At 36.8% G+C, this 13596-nt stretch overlaps 1 pseudogene; it reads left to right on the top strand.

Annotated features, from left to right (window-relative positions):
• Nucleotides 1–1625: 1625 nt before the first annotated feature.
• LOC122177439 overlaps nt 1626–13596 on the top strand; it is a 28090-nt pseudogene continuing 16119 nt past the window's right edge.

Raw genomic sequence — 13596 nt, 5'->3', positions numbered from 1 at the left:
TCTCTAATCACCCAGGCTAGGAGCTCTATACTAGCTGTGTATTCAGAGGCATGGAATCATAGAATTTCTCTGTTTGGAAAAGACCTCAAAGATCACCAGGTCCAACTGCAGCCTACCCATACTACCCTAACTCTAACAATGCTCTGCTAAATCATGTCTCTGGACACCACATCCAAATGGTCTTTAAACACATTCAGAGATAGCGATTCAACCGCCTACTTGGATAGCCTATTCCAGTGCTAAACAATCCTTTCTGTAAAGAAGATTTTCCTAATATCCAGCCTGAACTTATGCAACTTGAGGCAGTTTCCCCTCATCCTGTCACCTGTGAGAAGAGACCAATCTCGATCTTGCTGTAAGCACCTTTCAGATATTGGAAGAGAGCAGTAAGGTCTGCCCTCAGCTTCCTTTTCCGCAGACTGAACAGCACCACTCTCCTCATAGAGCATATTCTCCAAGCTCTTCACCAGCCTTGTTGCCTTTCTTTGGACCTGCTTCGTCATCTCTGGTCCCAGTGCACTTACTGGCTTTTCCAAGTGAATCTAGACCCAACTTGCTCCTCACTGTGTCTGGATCTTGGTACCTGTCACAGTTACCACCATAAGGGGTTGGTCCCTCAAGGCATGGTGGGCAGTGCAGTGGCCCACAAATGTGAGAGAGGACTTCTTTACTTTGACAGGACTGGAACAAGCTGTTGGGGAGTCTCCTCTGGAGATATTCAAAACCTTCCTGAATGCTTTCCTGTGCAACCTATTCTAGGGAACCTGCTTTAGCAGAGGAGTTGAACAAGATGATCTCCAGAGGTCCCTTCTACTCCCTAAAATTCTATCATTAGGATAAAGTTGCACTCCTTGGATAAGCAGTTATATCTAAGATCTATAACAATATCCTTTAACAATACATGGAAAGCTATGCCACATGAAACTAGAGGTGAAATTAACTAATTTATTTCTGGATAAATTATTTCTACTTATGGATATTTCAGACTAGAGAAGAAAAGGCTCTGAGGTGACCTGATAGCAGCTTTTCAGCATCTAAAGGGAAGCTACAGGAAAGAAGGGACAGAGTCTTTTCCAGGTTTGTGGTGTTAGAACAAGGAGAAATGGTTTCAAAACTAAAGAGAGTAGATTTAGGTCGTGTTGTGGTTTTACGGTTTTCGGCTATCAATATTCCACATCATAACATCATGTATCATACATCACTGGTAGTTAAAGAGTTAATGCTTCAGTTCTGAGAAGAAGAACTACATACCCCAGAGGACTTTGTGTTCAGAGATGAGATAAAGCCCCTGGCAATGTCGCTAAATCAGGCTGTCTTCCCTTCTTCTCATCCTGACTACATGTCTTGCATTACTGTAAGGCCTTTGGCTTTTGGACACTCTCTCTCATTATATTTGATTTATTAGCTCCAAATCAAATTATGTTGTATTATATTGTATTATAATGTGTTATCTTGCATTCTGATATCTTATTTAGTAAATTAGTTTGTTTCTCCTCAGGTTGTTGCCGCTGCTTTGTTTTAGTCCCATCTCTCTACCCTTTTCCCTTATCCCTTTCCAGAGGCACAGTTCCACAGATCCCTCCACCCCTCTAGTCAAGAAAGCAAGCCGAATCAGCCCGTAAAACATGGACAGTTTGGATACAAGGAAAATGACTTTTCCTTGCAAGGATGGTGAGACACTGGAACAGATTGCCCAGAAATGTGGTGGATGCCTTGTTCCTGGAGACTTTCAAGAACAAGCTAGCCAAGGCTCTAAGCAACCAGATGTAACTGTGGATGTCTACGTTCAGTGTAGGGGGTTTGGTCCAGATGACTTTTAAAGGTCCTTTCCAACTGTCACGGAATTGATCAGATCAATCTATGTCCGTGACAGGGGCAACAGGCCTCTGCCCCTCCCCCCTCCACCCCAGTCCCACAAAAATGGGAAGGAAGGAAGGGAGAAAAAGAACAGCGGCAAGAATCTATGGAGGTAAACTTATTTTACTATAATACTAGAATAGAAGATAACACAATATATACAATTTAGTTGAAATTGAGATTAATAAATCAGACAAGATAAGAGAGAGAGTTTCCGGGACCGAGTCAAACCTGAAAAGCTTGGAACAGCTAGGAAAGCACCCTCCAGCACCCACTGCAAGGCAGCAAGAGAGCGCCCCCCCACCCAGAAGGGTCAGATCCTGTGACTTCTGTAATGTACAGGGATAGGTACCTGGAATTGGGGCATTAACACTTCAATGCCCCGTACACTACATGATGTTTTGATGTGGAATACTGAAACCCAAAATTAAAAAGCAAAACAAAACAAAAAAAAAAAACATAGAACCATGACACCAACTCTAAGCATTCTATGATTCTATAATACATGCTATAGTGGATGCTCAAGAAAATCAGTAAGTAGACACTTGTTCATTTTCTTCATTCTCTTTTGTTTTTAACAAACCTTTCCAATTTCTGACAAGTCTTGTTATTTATGATTGAAGTACTTCTTAAAAAAAAAAAAGTTTTTAATCAGAAAAGTACAAAAATGAGCAGAGATGATCAAAAGAATTGAGCGACACCTAACATAGACCTTGATAAATCTGTCTTGTCCTTTTTGAAATTCTTTATGTTCTAGCTTTGATATTCTCCAATAATGAGCTGCTCAGTTAATATCATGTAATCTAGGGAAAAGTGTTCTTCTGTTAGTTTTGAAGTACTACCTGACTATATAACTAAATGTCGCATATCCTTGGTATTGCAAGATACTATTGAAAATGTTCTTATGGTTCTTCCTGGTATCTTCTGTAATTCTTTCTGTAGAGAATGTATTTTCTATAAAAAGATAATTTCCATATGTTCATTAGTTTGATTTTCTGTGATACCCTGTTTTTCTGTGTTACTAGACTTTAAGCGGATATCTTTACTAAAAAAAAAAAAAAGAAGTAAAATGTGAATTTTCTCTGAGAAGCCTAGGTATCTTTAAGTATCTTTTTCCCATTCATTCAAGTTTTTATTTTTTTCCTTCTAGACTGTGAAGGTCTGTTAGTCTTCTTTTTTGCCTTGAATGCATATTAATAATATACATTGGCACACTCACCCCATAACTTGAAAATATCACATAAGTATATGATGCACTAAGGTTTTTTTGTCGGTTTATTCTTATTTTTCTTCCTTTTGTATTTTATACCATGGCTTGAGTAGAGCAATCTAGTGATTTCTTCCTCTAATGAGTTAAGCTCTGAAGAAAAATAAAAGATCTTTGAGCAATTTGGGGTGCTTTTGTTTTGTTCAGGTGATAATGAGGTGGTGAAAACATTCTCTGCGTATACGTAGATAATTAAATTTAAGAATCATAGAATCATAGAATCACCAAGGTTGGAAAAGACCTAAAAGATCACTCAGTCCAACCGTTCACCTATTCCCAATAGCTCCTACTAAACCATGTCCCTCAACACAACATTCAGCCTTTCCTTGAACACCCCCAGGCTCGGTGACTCCACCACCTCCCTGGGCAGTCCATTCCAGTGCCTGACCACCCTTTCTGAAAAGTAATACTTCCTCATGTCCAGCCTGAATCTCCCCTGCCGTAGCTTGAAACCATTCCCTCTGGTCCTATCGCTAATGACAAGAGAAGAGGCCGACCCCCAGCTCACTACAACCTCCCTTCAGGAAGTTATAGAGAGCAATGAGGTCTCCCCTGAGCCTCCTCTTCTCCAGGCTGAACATTCCCAGCTCCTTCAGCCTCTCCTCATATGGCCTGTGTTCCAGACCCCTCACCAGCTTTGTTGCCCTCCTTTGAACACGTTCCAGAGCCTCAATATCTTTCTTGCAGTGAGGGGCCCAAAACTGGACACAGTACTCGAGGTGCGGCCTCACTAGTGCTGAATATAGGGGAACAATCACCTCTCTGCTCCTGCTTGCAACACTGTTTCTGATGCAAGCCAGGATGCCATTGGCCTTCTTGGCCACCTGGGCACACTGTCGGCTCATGTTCAGCCGAGCATCAATCAATACCCCCAGGTCCATTTCCTCTACGCAGTCCTCCAGCCACACCGCCCCAAGCCTGTAGCGTCGCCTGGGGTTGTTGTGGCCGAAGTGCAGGACCCGGCATTTGGCCTTATTGAAACTCATCCCATTGGCTTCAGCCCAGCTCTCCAGCCTGTCCAGATCCCTCTGTAGGGCCTCGCTACCCCCAGGCAGATCCACACTTCCAGCCAATTTGGTGTCATCTGCGAATTTACTGAGGGTGCACTCGATGCCCTCATTGAGGTCATCAATAAAGATATTGAAGAGGACAGGCCCCAGCACCGACCCCTGGGGAACACCACTCACGACCGGTCGCCAGCTGGATTTGACTCCATTCACCACCACTCTCTGTGCCCGGCCCTCCAGCCAGCTCCTTACCCAGCCAAGAAATTCACAGTATTTTACTTTTAAGAGTACTAAGTCTCATCTCAACTCAGGATTATATTCTGAATACAAAAGTAGTGTTTCTCTTTAAGAAGTGCAGCTCCTGTACAATCTAATATGGGCAGAGGATAATCTTATATCTTCTTTTCTGTGTCTTTTGTTTTTTTTATTATTTGCTGCATAGAAAACTGCTGCAATTTGATGCAGTCTTTAGTATTTGAATTGTTTTTAAAAATCCTCGACAGTGAAATACTATTGTATTCCTGTTGCTTTTCAACCATATCCCTTTCAGTATGTATTTTAAATATATTTTAAATTCATGCTTTCTGTTTTATCCTTAATTCTTCAAATAGTTTCTTTGCAAAACTTAGCTTTACTTAAGACAAGCAAAGTCTTCTAACACTCTGGAGACCAATCTAAAAAAAAAAAGTAATTTTGCCTTTATTTTCTTCTAACAGTTTCAAAAGGAAATTATATATAACCTGGAGAAGTTAGCAATGTGCTGTATTATTTTAAGAACGTATCCTTTATTATTTAAAGTTTTCAATAAATTTTATTTCTCGCTTCACTTAAATATTATGGCTCAGAGTACAAAGAAATCTTTGAAAATAATTTCTTGTTTATTTTTTCACTGAGAGAAATTTATCTTTCTTCTACCAATATTTTGTATGCTTTGAAGTGTGATCAGGTTTTGTTGTTGGTTTGTTTGTTTGTTTGTTTTAATTCAATCATTAATTCATTCATCCATTAATTTATTTTTAAATTGACAAATAACAGTATCATCAATGAAATGAATTCATCAAGTAAGAATATCATCCAAAATAACAGGTGCTTTGATAGTGTTTGCTGTATTACAGTAAGACAAATATAAACTGTCAAAATAGAAATACCTTCTGTTGGGAAAAGCATGGCATGGGAGAATTCACTTCTAACAACGGAATAACTTGATCTATCTTGACCTACTTGTCTTTAATCTGACTGCTATGAAAGATATCGACAGATTCTGGTGGGTCCCTTCCAATTCAGGGTATTCCATGATCCCGTGATTCTCTGATAGATCAGCTTTTAATATCTGGTAGTTTAGCGTTTAGAATTTAAACTTTCCTTTAAGCAGTCTGATACTGGCCGTTTACTCTTTAATCTTTTTGACTCTGACATTTTTTTAATTCCGGATTCTTTTATTATTCTGTAAACAAAACCCTTGTAAACAGAGAACAAAACTATTCTTTCCCAATTCTCCAAAAGAAATTGAGAAAACAACAGAGCAAACCTTTCCTAGAAGGTGCATCTGCTCCTTATATCATTATTTCCTGCTCCCAGACTTACTGCAACTTTTTGTAAATTCCAAAAAGTTTTTCTCTGCTTTCTCATAACTTTGGGTGTGAAAGGTGTGTGAAAGAGGTAAGACTATCTGGAAAACATTAATTCAGGCCTTTCTATTTCTTGGAGAAAAATCAGGGAAGCCTTGTATCGCGACCTCGTTTTTTGTTTGGAAAGGGAAAATCTTGTAACAGGAATGGAAATAACTGGTGGATAGACGAGAATGCAACAGATATACGAGGTGATAAAACAGAATACAGAAGAAATTAACGGTTATATTCAATAGACAGGAAATTTTTAAAATGTCTGCTTTTACAGCACTGAAAGAAACTAGCTTGCTTTTTCAGTTGATAATATTAATCTTCTCATAAATGTATTAATAAAAATTCCTAATATGAATGGAAATAAGAGAGAATAAACTTATAAAGAATCATTCTACCAGAAACTCTATAGAAAGTATTTTCACAATTTCATGAGTATTCTTCATTTTATTTCTTCCCCTTACGTTCATAAAAAGCATCCATTTTGACATTTCCACTTGTTTTTCTTGATATTTGTAAAATCAGCTGTAGCAGGTGTAGTTGCTCTGACACTTTCCTACAATACTCTGAAGTGACAACTAGCAATGCCATTTTTGGGAACAAAACTGCCATGAGGGCAAATTCCTGGTGTTAGCTTTCTACTAATTAGGTAAATGTACACTTGAGGTTACATTTGCATGCATCCATTTGCATAATTATCTCAAATTTAATAGTATACTCACTGTATCCCATAGCTACTTGGGATGCAATTATTTTGACAATTATTATTAGCAGATATTATAAATAATTCAGGACATATTAATGCAAAATAAATCCATTAAGACCAAAGCCCTAGGGCAGAAAGTCTGACTCTCATAGAGTGATGAATAAAACACTTTTCTTGGATGCCAATTTTTGTACCATGTGAGAGTATACAGGAAAAATGGTCAAAATGTGACATAGAATGTGTAGCATTATAATGTTATCAAAGCATAAGCTATGTTTAATATTTCTCTAATGTAAAAAGGAAAATTTTGTTTCCGTAATACTTAATAAACAGAAATGTTTTCTTGGAAAACATCTGGTAAAGCTTATGATAGGTGAATGATGGACAAGAATGTGATTGAGAAAAAGCAGCTGGATTTATCAAAGGCAAATATTGTCTATCCAACTCAGTTCACTCAGTTGATGAAATAACTAGATTTGTGGACATGGAGAGAGCAGATAATCTCATATTTCTTGACCTTAGGAAGACCTTCAGTAATGCCTCTTCCGGTATTCTTACAGCCAAATTGGACATGCTGGATAAATGGAGGGTTATTGGAATATCAGGTTTAAAAGTCCAACTGGCAGTCTGTGATAAGTGTTGACCCCAGATATTACTGTAGGAGACAATACTGATTAATGGCTTTATTAATGACCTCAGTGTTTGGATAGAATGCACCATCAAGCAGTCTGGATGATACCACACTGTCAGAGGAACTGGTCAAAGAGACTTTTAGAGAGTGAAAAGATCACCCTGAGCTCAACAATATGAAGGTGAAGTTCTGGGCTTGAGATGGACTAAGCTTGTGTAACAGTGCCAGCAGTATGGCAACTGGTTTCAAAAAGTGATTATTCCCTTTTAATAATGCTTGTGAGACCACATCTTGAATATACATCGATTAGACGCAGAAATCTCTAATGCCAAACTACTGAACTCCTGAAGTATTTCTTCTTGATAAGGAGTTAAGAAGGATGACCCATTTGCTCCAGTGCAGGTCTTGCCACAATGCAAGAAATTGGACTTTACTTCAAAAATACTAAAATACCAATCACTTTGTAACAATTTCTTAAGTTTATTTCTCAAAATTCTTCACAAAATGTTTGTAGAAGTAATTCAAATTTGGTGTTCATATGTGCCATGTATTACATGAAACAGATCTGAAATCTTTCTTCTTCAACATTTTGCTATATTCAGTCAGAAATTTTCTTTGGCATTCTGTCTCACTCCAATTTATAGGAGGGAGATGAGGTTCTTTTAATATCTGCATACCTGGTGTGAGATTAAGAAACAACGGTTCAAATGTTGGTCCAACCAGTCTATTATAAATCCTAATCAGGGAGATGGGGAAAGGAAGGAGGGTGATAGAAAAGATAGGAAAGAAGCAAGAACTGTGTAAAGCAGGGAGAGTCACCACCAGGTTCAAGCAGCGTCCCGTTGCATGACGTTTCGAAGGTCCAAGATAGAAGCAGTGAGGGGGTGTGGGGGGGGTGAAGGGGAGCAGCAGCATGGCTGGTCTTGGGGAGCAAGCAGGAAGCAGGAATAAGTCACAGAGCCAATCTGGGAGGAAGCAGCAGGACTCAGGTAGCAGGCCCAGGAGAGTCCATCAGCATGCAGGAATGTCGTAGTGAGGCAGACACCTGTCCTCATGGTTTTCAATTCCTCTTTTATCCTACTTGTTCTCCTGCCTACGTGACATCCCTGGGCGCTTGAGCAAGTCATGTGAGTACCCCTGAGATGGCCATATTCCTTGAGATAAGTCCACACAAAAGGCTGCTTCACGGCCATTAAGCTGCATCTTATCTCTCTCTCGCTGCCCCGACCTTGTCCATCTGTGTCCCCCAGACAAAGGATTTCTCAGCCCTTGCCCAGGACTTGCTTGGACTTGTTCATCTGTGTCTCCAGAAAGCCTTGAGACAATGATGTAAAGGAATAATCTCTTACACATTCCTGAGAACTTTAATTTTGGATCCAGCACTAGTAAGCACTTAACCTTAAAAAAAATCCTGTTATTTTTACATGTTATTATTATGTGCCCTCTGATAATTTATAATCAAAATTTTGAAATGTGTTATAAAGCTTTAAAGCTTTGACACTGTGTACATACATATGTGTTTGTAGCCAACTTATAACATTACATCTATTAGACCATAAAAATTTCATAAAGAATAATTCATTCTAATTTTGAAGAAAAAAAAAACTTATAACAAAATAAACCAAATAATATTGCTTATTCTAAAAATGTCTGTCTTCTAATAAGTGTCTGAGTAAATGGTCCAAGATCAATGAAAGTTAACAGGGTTCCTTTAATGACCGTTTCTTTTTCCTTAAAATTGAATTAATCTAAATTAAATTTCAATTTGAGACAATTATGAAAGAAAATATCTTAATGCTATTTTTTAAACAAAAAGGCAAGCAATGAGTCAGAACAGCAACTGTGAAACAGTTAAGAAGTATGTGGTCATATAATGCATTCTTGATTTCAGAATTAAAGTTCCCCCACTTTCTGTACTTAGGGGGGTATGAGTTGTTATTCACGCCAGTGTTATGAACATAAAATAAGTTGTCACGGTTTTATGATTTTTCATAAGGTCATCTGACCTCCTTTTCTTCTTCATCAGGCTCTGCTCCCTGCTGCTCGTCCCAACAGCACGCATCACTTCAGCATTAGTGAAAGGCCTTAAGCTTTTGGACAATCTGTCATTATATTTGATTTATTAGCTTCAATTCTAATTATAATGTATTACAGTGTGTTATCTTGCATTCCGATACCATATTTAGTAAATTAGTTTGTTTCTCCTCAGATCGTTGCCGCTGTTTTTAATTATTTTGGGGTCCCCTGTTTCCCTTTTCCGGAGGTGCGGATTTGCAAATCTGCACCCCACTAGTCATGGAACTGGGCCAAACCAGCCCTTCAACAGTTGACATAAGTACATCTGAACGTAATGAACATAATTTTAAGTACATCATTTTTCTGGATTCAAGTATTCTGTTTTATTTTATTGGCTGTAAGACAGAGTCACACAACTGTCCTGCTGATCTGAGAGAATTAACACAAAAGCATTAAACAAACATTTTCATTTAAATTAATGACCTGTGCTTATACAAGTTTGCCTGTTGTTCCTTTGATTCATGAAGTTTTTCTGTAGCAGTGCTTCCTCAATTGATTGGCTATAACAAATGAGAAATACCCTCACAACTCAAAGGGAAAACATGTCATGGGCAAAGAAAGAAGAGACAACAAAGAACTGAAATTTTTAATTTTGAAATTGTCTATTTATTAAGACAGATTCTTATTACTTTACTAGCATTGAAAATGCCTTTCATTTTCTCACCTTTATTCATATAAATATCTTTCTTATTGTGTGGGAACTGCTGAGTCACAACCTGAACCTCTGATTGATCACCTGAGGCAAGCAATGAGTCAGCCAGAGAAGCACAGGTGAAGGCAATTCACCTGTGCTGCCGGAAGGGGTGGAGCCAGGCTCCTAGATCTATTTAAGAGTTGGCTACCAGTAGGGAAGGATCTCTTCTGGAGATTGCCTCTGCTGCAGTTTTGTAAGTGAGCCTAGGATAGGGGTAAGCTTTTCTATCTATTTTTTTTTTTGTTATTGTTATCTGCTTTGCCAAACTCTCTTGTTTATTTTATAATTATAACATCTTAATGTTCATTGATTGTACATTTATTTATTAGTTTGGGGATTATTTATCTTGATATTGGGGGTCTTTTAGTCAAGTTTGAGCTGAAAAATGACTGGAGTTACAATTTTAAATTTCTTCAGAAGGACTGTAATTGAAAATTCTGAATTAAATTAAAGTGATGTTAAAGAGTTTTATGTATGTGTATATATATATATATATATATGCAAACATATATAAGCATTCAGGCTTTATAGTCACATGTTATTCTAATGCTGACGTGGATTTCTGTGTGTGTGATAGGATGAAAGCAGTGCATGATCTTGATTTCTCTTCCACGCACATGATGTTGTATGCTCTCAGTTCCTCTGTGGAAACAGTGAGTCACTTTACTTTGACATACAGTGAGGAATTTGAACTATACAGTTTCTCTTTTCTCCTAATTAGGTATTAATCAAGTCAAGAGAGACATTAACTTAAATGGTAGCTGGGCTTCAAACCCTAGAAAAAGCTTTATATTTGTAATAGAATTTATGCCAGTGTAAATCAGGAAAAAATGAATGTATATGCATTCAAAGAGTATCTTCAAAAAAAGCTTGAAGCACTATGTTATTTATTGCAGCTGATAAAATATTTCAGCAAGAAACTGGTATTTATTTCCATGTTTTTTAGAAGAATTAACAAGTTCTAAAATCACAAATCAAAAACTCAATTCAACCTATGTTCATGCACTGCAAACGATTAAGAGGTAAGGATATTTAAATTTGGCTAGACTTGGTCAAGTACTGAACTTAATGTGTGTAATGTCACTTGCACTGCACAGAGATGACCAGGTATAAGGATTTGAAACAACACTTCAGAAGTTTTAGCTACAAAATTTGTATTGGCACTTCTGAATAAAAATTGTCTATATTTGCTAGTATCTAAAATGGGGGGAAATATAATATATTGATAAATATAATAAATATTTAAAATATTTTTATATTTATATTAATATTTATATTATTACACCATACGATGATGATTATTACAGATTATAAAATATAAAATATTAAAAATATTAAAATATTTAATGCGTAAATTAATAAATAATAATCTTGCAATCACCCATCTTGAGTCTGTTCCCCAGAATACACTGACTGTGTCTCAACTACAAGCACAGTAAACATCCTACAAGATTTTTCATCCTCTTAGCTATTGGCTTTGCAGAGACACACCATGTTGTACAGGGTATGTCATCATGACTGCAGCTGCTTTAAAAGAGGTTCATCTACGTTCAGCTTCACACTGTGGCACTGGTGGCACCACTCCTCTCATATTTCCTCTCTCTCATTCCATTTCAGGATCCTCAGGCTTCTGGGGATCCTGCTGTTTTGGCTCATGTCATTGTTGCTACATTTCCCATGGGGTCCAGCTCTGAATTAGGGGTGCAAGAAAATCTACTCCTCTGGATGCCACTTCATTGAATCCTTTCTTATGGGGAAAAGAAAGGAGTCATTGTTTTTCTAAGCTTTGCTATCAGTGACAGCCACTAAACACAGTAGCATTATTTTTTTTCAACATTGTTAGTGAAAATACACATTTTCTGTTTTCTAGTATGAATTTACTTCATACTATTCTAACTTCTCTGATTCTCTGAAGCTCTGGGAAAAGCATATTTAAACATATCATGTGGGGGAAAAAAAGACTCAAACACAGAAGGGGGCTTATTAACTGTCCCTTACTTTCTTGGTTTGATAAAAGAAGGATGAATAAACAGATGGGGTGAAATTCCCAATTTCTCCATTTTTCTAACGGAGAAGTACTTACATTTTCCTTAATATCTTTATGTTACTGTAGCAATATAATCTTAAAATGATGTATGTATTGTGAAATTTAAGGAAAAAAACTAACACTTATCCTTTTTTTTTTTTTGCTTATTACTAATGAGATCTTCAGATTAAAATATTACTAACTTACTCTGAAATCTAAATTTCAGTTACTTCTCTCTTAAATAAAAAAATAATCTTACTGGAAGTCTTGTACCAATACAATATTCTATGTTTCCTTATAAACTGCACTCTGAAATACAGTCTGTTAGAAAAATAAGTAATAGACTGGTATTGGTATTCACTGTAAGAATCTAGCAGTTTCTTTAGATTTCTTTTTTTTTCACCTGGCTGATGGAATAAATTCACTTCTAAATTTGATGGAATTAATTCACTTTTGAGAAACTTTTTATTTATAATAAATGGTAGTAATATTTCCTCATCATATTAAGCGTTTTCAGTGATTTCTAAAGTTAAATATTACATGTGTGGGTTTTAGGTCCCACTCAAATTGCATTAAATATGCAGTATACTTTGTGGTATTTGGCAGCTTAAATAACCAGTGAAGTTCTAACTAGGCTATGAGAACAGAAAGCTGGAGGTGTAACTCATCCCAAACTTTGTCAAGACTTTGTATATTACACCAGTGAAAATTTCCTTCAAAAATAGGAATAAAATTCCAACTGAAATTTTTGTTTTTAATATAATGAACAACTTAAAGAACTAATAATTATTCTCTTCAGGAAAAAATACTTTTATTGCTATTGAGAGAAAAAATCAAAATAATGTATAATTATATATTACTATATATATGTATATATTTTTCCTCCAGAAAATATGCATTTTGAATTACATAGGGTTCCAAGGAAATTGTAATTCATTTGTCTTTCTATACTTGTTTTCTCTTGGGCTAGCTTCTCAAACTGGGCGATGTTTCCTGTAATGTACCATTCTGATGATTCACCATAATCTTCTTTCTTGGAGAAAATATGAGTGCACCCTTTGGGAAACAGAATGAACTCATAGAATGTGGTCTGAAGAGACATGTGAGAGCAAAGCTAATCGAACTGCAATCCTCATAAGACAGAGCAGGATTATTATTTTTTTTAATTGCAATAATTTGTATGTAATATTCAGAAAGAAAAAACAAAACAACAGGGCTTTCTGAGGAAAAAAATAGGCAATAACATAATTTATTTTTAATAATAAATTGTCTGCTGACAGAGGTTTTTTTTTTTCTTTCAAGAAAGGATACAGTTAACAGACAATCTTAAAGCAGTTGCATTGTAATGCTCAGACAAATATCTAAGAAGTATATTTTCATCCCACATCTGTGAAGAAAACAGAAATGGTGAGCATTCTGTGCATTTACCTAACATTCCTTGGTGTGCAAGGCAAGAAAAAATTAGTCAGTTACAAATATTCCTTCAGTGAATGAGAATTCAGGCTAGGCTAGATCACAGGAGTTTCTATGCTAGAAGTATGCTTGATATCTTCCAGGTTTTCCAATACACCAGGGTGGCAATTCCAGATATGTGTACAGGCTGGTAGACAAAAAGCTTAAGATGAGCCAACAGTACACATTTGTGACCCAAAAGGTCAAATGTATCCTGGGCTGCTTCAAAAGAGTGGTGGCCAGCAGGGAAAGGGTGGTGAC

The sequence above is a fragment of the Lagopus leucura genome, unplaced genomic scaffold (assembly GCF_019238085.1).
Source record: "Lagopus leucura isolate 7727_CA_CO unplaced genomic scaffold, USGS_WTPT01 Super-Scaffold_100001, whole genome shotgun sequence".
Lineage (NCBI taxonomy): Eukaryota > Metazoa > Chordata > Aves > Galliformes > Phasianidae > Lagopus > Lagopus leucura.
This window is presented reverse-complemented; position numbering and strand designations above follow the sequence as displayed.